The sequence below is a fragment of the Schistocerca serialis genome, chromosome 10 (genome assembly GCF_023864345.2).
Source record: "Schistocerca serialis cubense isolate TAMUIC-IGC-003099 chromosome 10, iqSchSeri2.2, whole genome shotgun sequence".
Lineage (NCBI taxonomy): Eukaryota > Metazoa > Arthropoda > Insecta > Orthoptera > Acrididae > Schistocerca > Schistocerca serialis.
This window is the reverse complement of record NC_064647.1, coordinates 106,263,003-106,276,479: the sequence shown is the minus strand read 5'-3', so window position 1 is coordinate 106,276,479 and position 13,477 is coordinate 106,263,003. Positions and strand designations below refer to the sequence as shown.

Sequence of the window (13,477 nt, the reverse complement as noted above, 5' to 3'; positions counted from 1 at the left end):
TTAATATCAGGTTAAAATGCCAAATACAGACCTTTAATATGGAAGTAGAAACTTCCTGTCATATAATTTTTATCGCCACATCATTAAAAACTAAAACTCTTTTAAATAATAGATATCAACACACAAAAAATTAATTGCCGATTCACATATTTGTAGATGGTAAGGCAAAAATTACGAAAATAGGAAAAACATGAATGAACTTTTACAGTTATGAACTATAGCCACAATAAGTGTCTTAATATTAAAAAACTGGAGAGCAAAATTAATGCCTTTCGATTGAATGCTCGTGGGAGATGGAGAATCTGCCTATACTTACGAGTATCTACTGAAACGCATTTGGGCTTTTTTTAATGGACAGTTAAGTGTTACATGTTCAGACTACCTGGGGAAGGTGGACATTTAACATAGAGACAAGAAATTGCGTGTTTGAGGCAGGAAAAATGAATTTCCGAGCACGGACATTTCTACATTTATCCATAATGAAATCATCATCAGAGGAGTGATATTATCAAGATTAGTCGGGAGAGGGTCAAACACTTGATAGAGGTGAGCACTCTATAAAACAATCTCCTTATATTTACGTTTGTTAAAGTCTTACAAATTTTTTAATCATCTCATTTTCTCATACGTATTATCCCACTGTCAACGATAAATATGTTTTTCCTAAGATTTCTCCCTCTGTTGATCATTCCTCTGGAATATAACAATTCTTTTAGAAGTTAGGTAGTGTCTCATGATCCTTTATCCCTCTTCCAAGGTATTTTACATTGTCATATTTCGCCGCGTTTTTTTTTTTTTTTTTTTTTTCGTTAATTCAATAACATTTGATATTACCAGATCTCCTGCATGCCAGAAAGCTATCTTCACCAGTATTGATTTACTACTGATGTCTTCCCAGCTTCCCCGCTTCAACGATTTTCTGGAGTTTTGCTTCTACAGTCTCGCCCCCGATCTTGACGTGTACGATGTCATCATTCTTTCCGTTTTACTGGTCTTCAAAACTTCTGTCTTCCGTATGTTTAACCCAAAGAATACATATAGTCTGTCTATCTGTCTATTTTATGTTATTTATTTAATAGTAGACGAGGAAAACAGCCTGTAATCCAACACAGACCGACGACGCTCGTGAAGTGCTAATTGTCTTTACTGGACCAAAAAGAATATCTCAATCCCGAAGAAGGGAAGTGGTAATTGTCTTTACTGGTCCAAAAAGAATATCACAATCCCGAAGAAGGGACTTTTATTTATTTTTTTGATTTTAAACACAAAGAAATTTAGTTTCATGAATTAGTAATTAAAGACGGGAAGGCGAAAAAATAAAAAATAGATGTTGAAGAATGAAGCGTGTGAAACCAAGCAAAGAAGGCATTTTTAGAGATTGGCAAGATGGACCATTAAGGGGAGATGGAAGGCCCACTAAAACCAAAAAACCAAAACAAAAAAATATGGTAAGAACATAGCCCACGAAAGCCAAGGTTCCAAGTTCGAGTCATCCTCTGGTACATAGTTTTAATCTGTTCAAGAAGTGTTAACTTTTTTTTACATTGTCATTCTCTACGCCCACAAATTCCGCCAAGGAATTTTTAATTCTCCCTTGTACTTGTGTGTTTCTTTCTGTTACTGTCAATCCAATCGTTGGCTTTAATTACTCTAAATACAAAAATCCATCTTCTATTTCTATGACTGCGTTGTTAATTTGAGCTATTTTCTTCACGAGATGTTGGTAATAAGGGGAGGATATTACACCTCGATGCATTTTTCGCAATTTCGCCTTTGGCCAGCCCTTTAATAGAATACCATGAAGGAATTTTTCATTCGTTGTTCTTGTGTGTTTCTTTCTTTTACTGTACGTCCAGTCGTTGGCTTCTTACTCCATTTTTAAATGATGACATTCACTTTTTTTAAGTGCTGCAGACTGTTACAAAAATTACTCCAGAAAATTAAGGTTTTTCCAGATGTGGAAACATGTTCCACGGAACATCATGGTCATGTTTCTAGGAACAAATATGCGATTGAAATTTAAGAGCATTGAAATTGGGAGAATTTCGTCAATACTATATTTAATAGTCTGTCTGTTACATTATTACTCTGCTACATACCAACGACCAGTAAGTTAAGTCAAATGAAGCAGGGGTACTACCAAAAAACAGTTAGTGGTTAAATACTTGGTGAAATACAAGCTGTGGATTTTGGTAGCGCGAATACGTAGAATATATATTCAGATACTGTTGCCACGAATAGAATTGTGATTATACTACCTGCAATTGCATCAATCACGCAATTATACCACATCATACGACGCCGCACAATGCCGGAAGCAACAAGAGAAATACAACAACTTCTATAAAAATAAGCAGTTTTTGATTCTTTATATTATCGATTTAATAGTCGATGTCAACCTCGACGATCGACGACGCCACTAAGCTTTTGGAAACTAACACAGATTTCAATGTTCAGGTTAGATAAAACTGTTAATACATTAAACAAACTCAGTTAATTAGCGATTTTCACAAGAACCGTGGTAAAAGACCTCCTGTTTCAAGGTATACGATGCTACACAACCGATGAGGTATAGCGTAATTGTCCACGTGTTTTATAAAGTTCTAAAAATATATAACATTTGAACCACCATAAAATTCTGAACCTGAAAAACTAACAATACATTCCGAATAGCTTTAATATATTTTGTAGCACTAAAATGCGAAGATCGCGAAATATTTACAAATGCTCCACAAAACACAGCCTCATGCCTAACAACAGTGAAAATTGTAGAAAACGGCGTAAACTGTTTATAACGGTCTCTAGTGCGCGTGCCTTCATGGCACTAAATTCAGTAACTAGACTGAAATACTGACCAAAAAATACTGTGTTTTCCTAGGTCTACTCTTATTGTACCTGGTAGTCATGCCTACATCCAAACTTGCTCTTCCATTTATTGGTTCAAATGGCTCTGAGCACTATGAGACTCAACTGCTGAGGTCATTAGTCCCCTAGAACTTAGAACTAGTTAAACCTAACTAACCTAAGGACATCACAAACATCCATGCCCGTGGCAGGATTCGTACCTGCGACCTTAGCGGTCTTGCGGTTCCAGACTGCAGCGCCTTTAACCGCACGGCAACTTCGGCCGGCCTTCCATTTATTGTTGAAGTGTATCTGCACTAGAGGCAAACTGTACACTCTCATGCACAAAATGAGCGTGCTTAGGGTACGAGTCACTAACATGTGTATATTCTCAATGATTCACCAGTTTACGAGTATGAAAGTATAGAACTGCAGGAATAGTTTTTAAGATACTCAATCTTCTTGTTTTAGCCATACAATCCTGAAATTCTATCTTTTCACATTATTGCACTATCTGTGCTGCAAGGATCCCATGGAGAGTGGTCACCAGAGGGTGAAAAGGAGACAAAGATGTACATTTTACTTCACTCAAGAGCAATACAGTGACTGACTTTACATTACCGTATCACTGTGTTACTTCTAATTACAAATGAACTTAAAACTTTACAATTAAGATTTTCTGTAAAGATACTCTTCAATGGAGTAGGAATAGTTGTCCAACAGAAATTTCTTTAATTGCATCTTACACGCCACCAAATTATAAACATGACATTCTATGTGCTCTGGTAGGTTGTCCAATACATTTGTAACCATTTATCTAAACACTATCTGTACTAATGTTAAGCCACTGAAGGCCATTTAAAGGTTATTTTTTGGTCCTACGGTTAATGTTCTTAACTAGTTTTGTGAAAAGAGAAATACTAATAATGGCAATAGACATAAATGAATTATTATAGTGGTATTCATTAATAGCTATCGTAATTACCAACCATTCTCTGTTCACAAAAAATAGTTAAAAGAGTGAATATAACACTAGAACCAACTGCATGATGTTCTAGAATTAAAACCAAATGTACACTGTTCATTCACATTGAAGTGACCACCTCCCAAAACCCCAAATAACCAATTTTTGCAATGTGGACCACTGTCAGATGTGCAGGAAAAGAGTCAGTGACGTTCTGCAGCTACCGACAGGAATGTGGAGACCTGTCAACTGCAGTGCCACGGGCAGCTGCGCTAGGTTTCAAGATTGAGGATCCAGGCGCTAACAGGCCGATCGATGTGGTCTCACAGATTTTCGGTTGGCTTTAAATCTGGAGAATTTGGTGGTATTCGTGGCCGAGGGAGTACAACAAACTCTCGCTGGTGGTCTTCGAACCACGCGTGTACGCTGCGAGCTGTGATAACGTTGCATTGTCCTGCTGGTAGATGCAATAGTGACGAGAAAAAAAAATTGCACGTAAGGTGGGCACGGTCCCCAAGGATAGATGCATACTTGTGTTAATCCACTGTGCCTTCCAAAACGACAAGACCACAATTTTCCCTCCTCTGGCCTAGCTGTCTGTCCAATGGAGCATAGGAGCATAAAACGTGCTTCGTCTGGGAAGGGTCACTCATCGCCACTCAGTGGATGTGCAGTTACAGTTTTTGTTGTGGTCTTCAGTCCTGAGACTGGTTTGACGCAGCTCTCCATGCTGCTCTATCCTGTGCAAGCTTCTTCATCTCCCAGTACCTACTGCAGCCTACATCCTTCTGAATCTGATTAGTGTTTTCATCTCTTGGTCTCCCTCTACGATTTTTACCCTCCACGCTACCCTCCAGTACTAAATTGGTGATCCGTTGATGCCTCAGAATACGTCCTACCAACCGATCCCTTCTTCTTGTCAAGTTGTGCCACAAACTCCTCCCCAATTCTATTCAATACCTCCTCATTAGTTACGTGATCTACCCATCTAATCTTCAGCATTCTTCTGTAGCACCACATTTCGAAAGCTTCTATTCTCTTCTTGTCCAAATTATTTATCGTCCACGTTTCACTTCCATACATGGCTACACTCCATACAAATACTTTCAGAAACGACTTCCTGACACTTAAATCAATACTCGATGTTAACAAATTTCTCCTCTTCAGTAACGCTTTCCTTCCCATTGACAGACTACATTTTATATCATCAGTTATTTTGCTCCCCAAATAGCAAAACTCCTTTACAACTTTAAGCGTCTCATTTCCTAATCTAATTCCCTCAGCATCACCTGACTTAATTCGACTACATTCCATTATTCTCGTTTTGCTTTTTTTGATGTTTATCTTATACCCTCCTTTCAAGACACTGTCCATTCCATTCAACTGCTCTTCCAAGTCCTTTGCTGTCTCTGACAGAATTACAATGTCATCGGCGAACCTCAAAGTTTTTATTTTTTCTCCATGGATTTTAATACCTACTCCGAACTTTTCTTTCGTTTCCTTTACTGCTTGCTCAATATACATATTGAATAGCATCGGGGAGAGGCTACAACCCTGTCTCACTCCCTTCCCAACCATTTCTTCCCTTTCATGCCCCTCGACTCTTATAACTGCCATCTGGTTTCTGTACGAATTGTAAATAGCCTTTCGTTCCCTGTATTTTAGCCCTGCCACCTTTAGAATTTGAAAGAGAGTATTCCAGTCAACATTGTCAAAAGCTTTCTCCAAGTCTACAAATGCTAGAAACGTAGGTTTGCCTTTCCTTAATCTTTCTTCTAAGATAAGTCGTAGGGTCAGTATTGCCTCAAGTGTTCCAACATTTCTACGGAATCCAAACTGATCTTCCCCGAGGTCAGCTTCTACCAGTTTTTCCATTCGTCTGTAAAGAATTCGCGTTAGTATTTTGCAGATGTGACTTATTAAACTGATAGTTCGGTAATTTTCACATCTGTCGACACCTGCTTTCTTTGGGATTGGAATTATTACATTCTTCTTGAAGTGTAATTACAATACTAGGACTAAAACCCATTTTTCCAAAACCTTCAAAGGTTTGAAATTAGTACAGAAAGGGATGGGTACACATCTATTCAACAGCCTACAAGAGCATTTAAATAGGTTTTGGGAAGTAACGTTGTTGTCAAGTTTGGCACACGGCTTTACTAAGTATGGTCCTGTTGGATGTGGTATGCTCTTGAGTTCCTTTCACGTTTGGAATGACTTGCCAGTCATTGTATGAGTACATGCAGCGTGGCATTTTTCAGGATACAATTCATTGCCAGGGGTGCAAGATCCGACACGTGACAAGAAAATCTACTACTGAGGACTGAAACTTGTGGGTAATCTAGTGTAAACGAAGAGTGAACTGATAAACTTTCTGTAGACCACCTCACTCTACTCTATTGAAGAGTTTCTTCAGAAACATTATTCATCGGTCATTTGATTTCCACTGCAAGATAAACTACTGCATACCGTTACCATGGGCGTCTGAAGATATCTATCCAGAAGGTTGGAGGGGGACAAGACACTAAAATTGTCATAATTTTATGCAAAGAAATTGCTCTGGTTTCGAGACGTGTAGTGCGACAAGAACTAAAATTCTTAGGTAACGCAGAACGCTTATTATATCCCAAAGAAATGGTTATCCAATCACTTCTAGAACTGTATGAGGATTCGGGTAGTGAATAAAATATTTGTACTGCACATTCCAGAGGCTGCTTCCTCTTGCATCCCTTGCAGTCGACTATGATTGATGACCGTTTCACATACATTCGTGAGCAGTTTATTTAAAAACACGTACCTGTAACGCGTAGCATCCCACGGCGGCACGTCATGGTATGGAATCCACGAGGCACCAAAACGTCGGCGAACTAATCTGGTACATGAGCACTCAAGCACGATCTACAATCTATCTAGGTCCAAGGCGCGCACGTTTCTTTCGAGGAAGTACTTACTACACTAACTTGAAAATTGCAGTGCAGGTTTAATATTCTGAAACTTGCTGCAGTAAGCAACAGATTAGTACTGAACCTAAAAGTGCGCAGGGATCAATAGGAAAAGAAAATATAATGCTAGTATATATACCTCTTTCTATCACTCGACGAATGCTCATCATTTCATTTGCCACTGTAACCGCATCTGTGTTACGATAGTATTTCGTACTTTCAAACCAACAGCTGTAATATGAAATATGCTTCTTCAGAACACCAGAGAGTATCGCAAAATACAGTCAACTACACGGTCAAGTAGCATAAAATATATCTTTGTTGATACGTGTTCTCGAAAGTTGTGCAGAAACTCAAAAAAAAATATTATCTTAAACATTATGTATCAAATGTGTGTTTTCAGTCAGTGAATTAATCTGGCTTAAACATGATACCTTACCACAGAGGTGTACTGTGCAAAAGGTACTTCATTAACTTTTTCTTTATTTTTCCAGGAACATTATGCCAACACAAAAAAATTCATCTAAATAATTACACACTGTCACGATGTAAAAACTGTATTTCTTAGATTGCATTTAGTTTCCTGACAGGCGTAATTTACAGGTAATACTGACGAACCTCGTTATTACGATTTCAAACAACGTAAAATTCAACAAACACTGACTCCTTTGAAAAATTAAAAAAAAACAAAGAGATTCCTTTTGTTTTACCTTCTACACAGTTTCCTTCACTTTGCACAATATTTTCGTTTGTTATAGAAAGCTCCCAAGTTCAACATCACTTACAAATTTTTGATCGTCAGAAGATTAAAATTTTATTTCTATTATTCTCTTTCTTTCTATTCCTTCGGAATAAGATGACAATAGCCCACCTTTCTCCGTGTCGCTGCGACTAGGACATTCATGGTCCACATTTAGCTTTAAATACTGACAATAGACATCACTTACGTCCCTAACTCACTTTTTTCTACATTTAGTGTAACTTACAATCTTTCAAACAACTTATACGTGTAAATACAGAAACGTGCTACTGCTCACATACCTTCTCCATTGGTATCCAATACATGAGCTCAATAGTATAAATATAACGTCATTTCTGCGGGGCGCACCAAAGCATCTGCAGGGATTTTGCCGCCCCGTGCGAAAAGTACAGCTTCAGACATACCGTGGTCAACCTCTTTCACAGCGTCATTCATCCATGACGTCTTATTTTCACGTATCATACTTACCCCCGATGTCTTTAACTTCAGAGCCGGATATTGGACTCTAGTCAGTGAAACGTTGATAATGCATATTTTACTTAGGTATTTTTTGTTTAGCTTTTAGAAACCGTTTTTCTCAGAGACGGTTATAGATGTTCAGCGTTACTGTGCAGGAACTGTTACGCCATCACATACTAATATTCATTTCTTTATTAGATACCTTTTCGCTTCACTAGGGGCTTTCAAGCTTATGTAGCTGCATTTCGAGTGTTGTGTAGACGCGTAGTAAAAAATGAGTTTGCAGTACTGCCGCTGGCAAGGTTTGCTGTTTTCAATTACCACGTAAAATGGCTAACTCCTGCGCTTCATTTGTCAGCCAGTTGCAGATGCCGCAGATAACTTCTAGTAAAACACTAAATATTGTAAATAATTTGTATTTCCAACTTACTCTTGAACTTCTTCATTTATGCAAAACTTTCGCTGTTTAATTCGTCCGCCGGCCAGTGTGACCGAGCGGTTCTAGGCGCTACAGTCTGGAACCGCGCGACCGCTACAGTCGCAGGTTCGAATCCTGCCTCGGGCATAGATGTTTGTGATGTCCTTAGGTTAGTTAGGTTTAAGCAGTTCTAAGTTCTAGGGGACTGATGACCTCAGAAGTTAAGTCCCATAGTGCTCAGAGCCATTTGAACCATTTTTTTTTTTTTTTTCAATTCGTCCCTTCGGAACCACATTAAAATTTAAAATTCTGAAAGCCCCAAAACCCTGTTCGCCCACTGAGTCTTACACAATTTGGGGTCGACAGGCGTGGATCCAGGATTCGGTTCTTGGGTAGAAGAAAGAAGGCCATTGGTTGGGGGGGAGGGGGGGGGGCAGGGCGCACAGACTGTTAATGTCTCTCTTCCCTCCCCTCCCCCCCCCCTACTCCTCAATATTAACTGCCATAACCCCCACTTGTAACGTATCACAGATGAAGAGAATTTTATAAGTGTCGATCAGATAATTTCAATTTGAGGGCTTTGCTGCAGCAAATAGGCAACGCAGCGCGAATCCGATGCGGGTATACAAACACCAACATAGAGGCAAGGCATTAGTGTGGAAGTCGTGTCTTTCAGACATGCGTGCGGTAAACGCGGAGACGTGAACTATGGCGACGTTATTACCAAATGCGTCCAAACACGACACACGTGCTGTTATACGTTTCTTGATTGTCGCACGGCAAACATCGATAGACATCCGTCGGAGAATTAAGACTGTACAAGGGACAGCATGTCTGTCGAAAACCACCATTGTGGAACGGTGTTGCTGCTTCATGATAACGCACGTCCCTCATTTCGCAAATGTCGTGATGCAGAAGTTACACCAGCTCAAGGGGGAGTCTCGAGCACCTGCTCTATAGCCCAGATCTCCCCCCATGCTAATGTTACGCTGTGGTCCCTTAAAAATGGGCCTTTAAAGGTCGACGTTTGCTGTCGAATGAGTGTGTGCAGCAGACAGTTACTGATTTCTACACGAAGCCGGACACGGTGTCTTACCAGACGGACATCTTCACCTGGTGCGTCGGTGGAATGATTTCCTCAGTGTTCACGGCCCTTTTGCAAGATTGGTATACCGATTCTGGACTGTGCGGCTTTCGAAACGAAACTTTTTGATCATCTCCAATAATACTAATAATAATAATAATAATAATAATAATAATAATAATAATAATTAACTGTTTAATTACACTACTGGCCATTAAAATTGCTAGACCACGAAGATGACGTGCTACAGACGCGAAATTTAACCGACAGGAAGAAGATGCTGTGATATGCAAATGATTAGCTTTTCAGAGCATTCACACAAGGTTGGCGCCGGTGGCGACACCTACAACGTGCTGACACGAGGAAAGTTTCCAACCGATTTCTCATACACAAACTGCGTTGCCTGGTGAAACGTTGTTTGTGATGCCTAGTGTAAGGAGTAGAAATGCAAACCATCACGTTTCCGACTTTGGTAAAGGTCGGATTGTAGCCTATCGCGATTGCGGTTTATCGTATCGTGACATTGCTGCTCGCGTTGGTCGACATCCAATGACTGTTAGGAGAATATGGATTCAGTGGGTTCAGGAGGGTAATGTCGTGCTGGATCCCAACGGCCTCGTATGACTAGCAGTCGATATGACAGTCATCTTATCCGCATGGCTGTAACCGATCGTGCAGCCACGTCTCGATCCCTGAGTCAACAAATGGGGACGTTTGCAAGACAACAACCATCTGCACGAACAGTTCGACGACGTTTGCAGCAGCATGGACTATCAGCTCGGAGACCATGGCTGCGGTTACACTTGACGCTGCATCACAGACAGGAGCGTCTGCGATGGTGTACTCATCGGCGAACCTGGGTGCACGAATGGCAATACGTCATGTTTTCGGATGAATCAAGGTTCTGTTTACAGCATCATGATGGTCGCATTCGTGTTTGGCGACATCGCGGTGAACGCACATTTGAAGCGTGTATTCGTCATCGCCATGCTGGCGTATCACCCGGCATGATGGTATGGGGTGCAATTAGTTTCACGTCTCGGTCACCTCTTGTTCGCATTGACGGCATTTTGAACAGTGGACGTTACATTTCAGATGTGTTACGACCCGTGGCTCCACCCTTCATTCGATCCCTGCGATACCCTACATTTCAGCAGGATAATGCACGACCGCATGTTGCAGGTCCTGTACGGGTCTTTCTGGATACAGAAAATGTTCGACTGCTGTCCTGGCCAGCACATTCTCCATATGTCTCACCAATTGAAAACGTCTGGTCAATGGTGGCCGAGCAACTGGCTCGTCACAATACGCCGGTCACTACTCTTGATGAACTGTGGAATCGTGTCGAAGCTGCATGGGCAGCTGTACCTGTACACGCCATCCAAGCTCTGTTTGATTCAATACGCAGGAGTATCAATGCCGTTATTACGGCCATAGGTGGTTGTTCTGGGTACTGATTTCTCAGGATCTATGCACCCAAATTGCGTGAAAATGTAATCACATGTCAGTTCTAGTATAATATATTTGACCAATGAATACCCGTTTATCATCTGCATTTCTTCTTGATGTAGCAATTTTAATGGCCAGTAGTGTACAATAAAATATGCAAAATCTTTTCATATAATAGTAATAACAATAATAATAATAATTTGTAAATATATTCTGCATTTGGTACATCACTTTAAATTACAAACAAGAAACTGCATTTCGGAATATTTGGGAAGTACAAGAGTTGCACAGTTGATTTAAGAACTATAACAGCAATAACCTCTCACACCCTTGACAAAGTCGTATTTCACAAAATAACTGCGTGGCTATTTGAGTGTTCAAACGAATGAAATAATGTTCTTTTTATCGTTACTTTTTAAGCGGAGAGAGTTTACATTTCTGCCTTGCCTGGGGCTCACGAACCGTGTCGGATTTGTTCTTAGCAGCAGATGTGTTCAGCCTGTGACTAGGCGTCTTTCCTTGGCTGGAATGTTTTCTGCAAGCAATCAGATAACAAGCCTTTCCACAAGGACTAGACATGGAATAGCATCCTCGTTGAATGTAGCTTGTAATTTCTGAAACTGTTTGCCATTTTCGTGTCAGTTTTCGTGCTACCTCATTTTCTGAAAGTCAACTGGCAAATAAAATTGGTATAGACAGAAATCGCTGTTACCCAAATGGCTTTGGGGGGAAGAGGACGTGATATCTAGACACGCCCTCGGATCTGCACCTGGAGAGGAAGTGAGTAGTGGATCTGTCGTAGGATGTGGTAAGCGAAACAACGGATACTCACGACTGACAGTAGTTTCCCGTATCGTTCCCCTGTGAGGGATGGTGGTAGAAGTATCTGGAGACCACTTTCATCCCGTGTAACCATCCCCCATACGAGAATGCATCCTCAACCTAACTGAACGTACACTGACGGCAAGTGCGGTGCACTGCCTTATTTGGTTTGCCATCAGGGTGGATGAAGAAGGTGCCGTAGCTTACAAACTTGGTCCACCTTTTGCACCGACCATCCAGTGGTGGCGTTCCCCAATTGTAGTAATCACTGCACCCTGTGGTTTCTGGAGAGCAGATGTAGGTATGTTGGAGAACAACTTCTGAATCTCATAGCGAGGAGTTGGTTCCGGAAAGAATGACCAGTTATTGATATGATCCACTGTGACCTAAGTACCTGCTGTTAAAATCCGAGATTGTGGATGGTGAAGCGTCGTAAAAACGTTTTTTCCCCGTGGCATCTTACCCCGATGGAGGCAGTACTCTGGAATCTCATGGTAGACTGTATACACTACGGCATGTGAAATATCCATTGTGTTCAGAGCTTCAGGGATGGTGTGTGACAAGTGTCAGAAACCCACCATCTGTTCCTTGATCAGCTATGGTGATGCCACACGTCTCCCCCACCCTGCATTCCACTGTCACATTGACAGGCAGTACCAGGTCTGATGTCATCCCAATCGCATGACAACTGAACTGCTCCACTCCCTGACGCGAAATGAGTACTCTCTGCTCAATACATCACTATCTCATTTCGTTCTTAACGAGTTAATACACAAGTTCACAAGACAAAATATTAGTCACCACTTTAAAGGAACAAAAAGTTGCACTAAAGCACTGTAGGTGATGCAGAAATGGTGCAAGATGGTCATGTGACACTCCAACTCAGACCTAAGTCACGGCAGCGAATTGCTTTGTGTGTGCCAGTAAGTTTTGTGTAATCAACATAGTAAGATGGGTTGACTTAGGAACATGACAGATGACAAGATGGAGGTATTGTGTTTGGACGTGACCATGACCAACACCGTGAATGAAGTTGTCCAATTTGTCAATGTATCAACACAGAATGTCTACAGTGTCTACAAGTGATGGTATACCATTCACAGTCATGTAATATGGCTTAGAAGACAGTGGTCATGAATAGACCCTGACTGATAAGTACCAGAATGGGTGTTACACGTTGTCAGCGACAATCAGTTTCGAACCTGATAATAATGTTGCTGAATGCAGGTCTAGCTCAATCTGTTTCCAAATGAACATTGGGAATGGAAAGCCACGCAATTGTTATTTGGAGATGGTTGCCCCTCAAAAGAATTTTCTCACTGAGGCGCCAAAGCTACACATCTTGAATCTGGACAGTAGCTGACTGGAGAGGGAGGAGGGTGTATTGTCGTCTTGTGATTCACAATTTTGCCTCTTTCCATCTGATGGAACACGCTCAGTGCTCCTATGGCAGAATGAGGCGTTCATCCTACCGTCTTTGGAGGATGTAGTCTGGCTGGAGGTGTTCTGTGGTATTTTGGGAATTTTTTTTCATACCACAGTCTAGGCCACTCATTGATCATCAGCATGAACGAAGATGTTTATTTCGACATTCTCTATTACCACATGTTGTCCCTCCCTCTACATCTTCATGATGAATGTCCTGTGGATACACCAATCTTTCAAGACGACATCAGCCATGGTCGGAGCTGTTTGCATATGTTCCAGGTTAGATGTACACTCAGGCACCTTACAA

The 13,477-nt window shown here is 40.9% G+C and overlaps 1 protein-coding gene across 2 annotated transcripts in view; it reads left to right on the top strand.

Moving 5' to 3' along the window:
- Positions 1 to 13,477, top strand: part of LOC126424942 (uncharacterized) — a 244,563-nt gene that overhangs the window by 142,947 nt on the left and 88,139 nt on the right. The window lies entirely within an intron of this gene.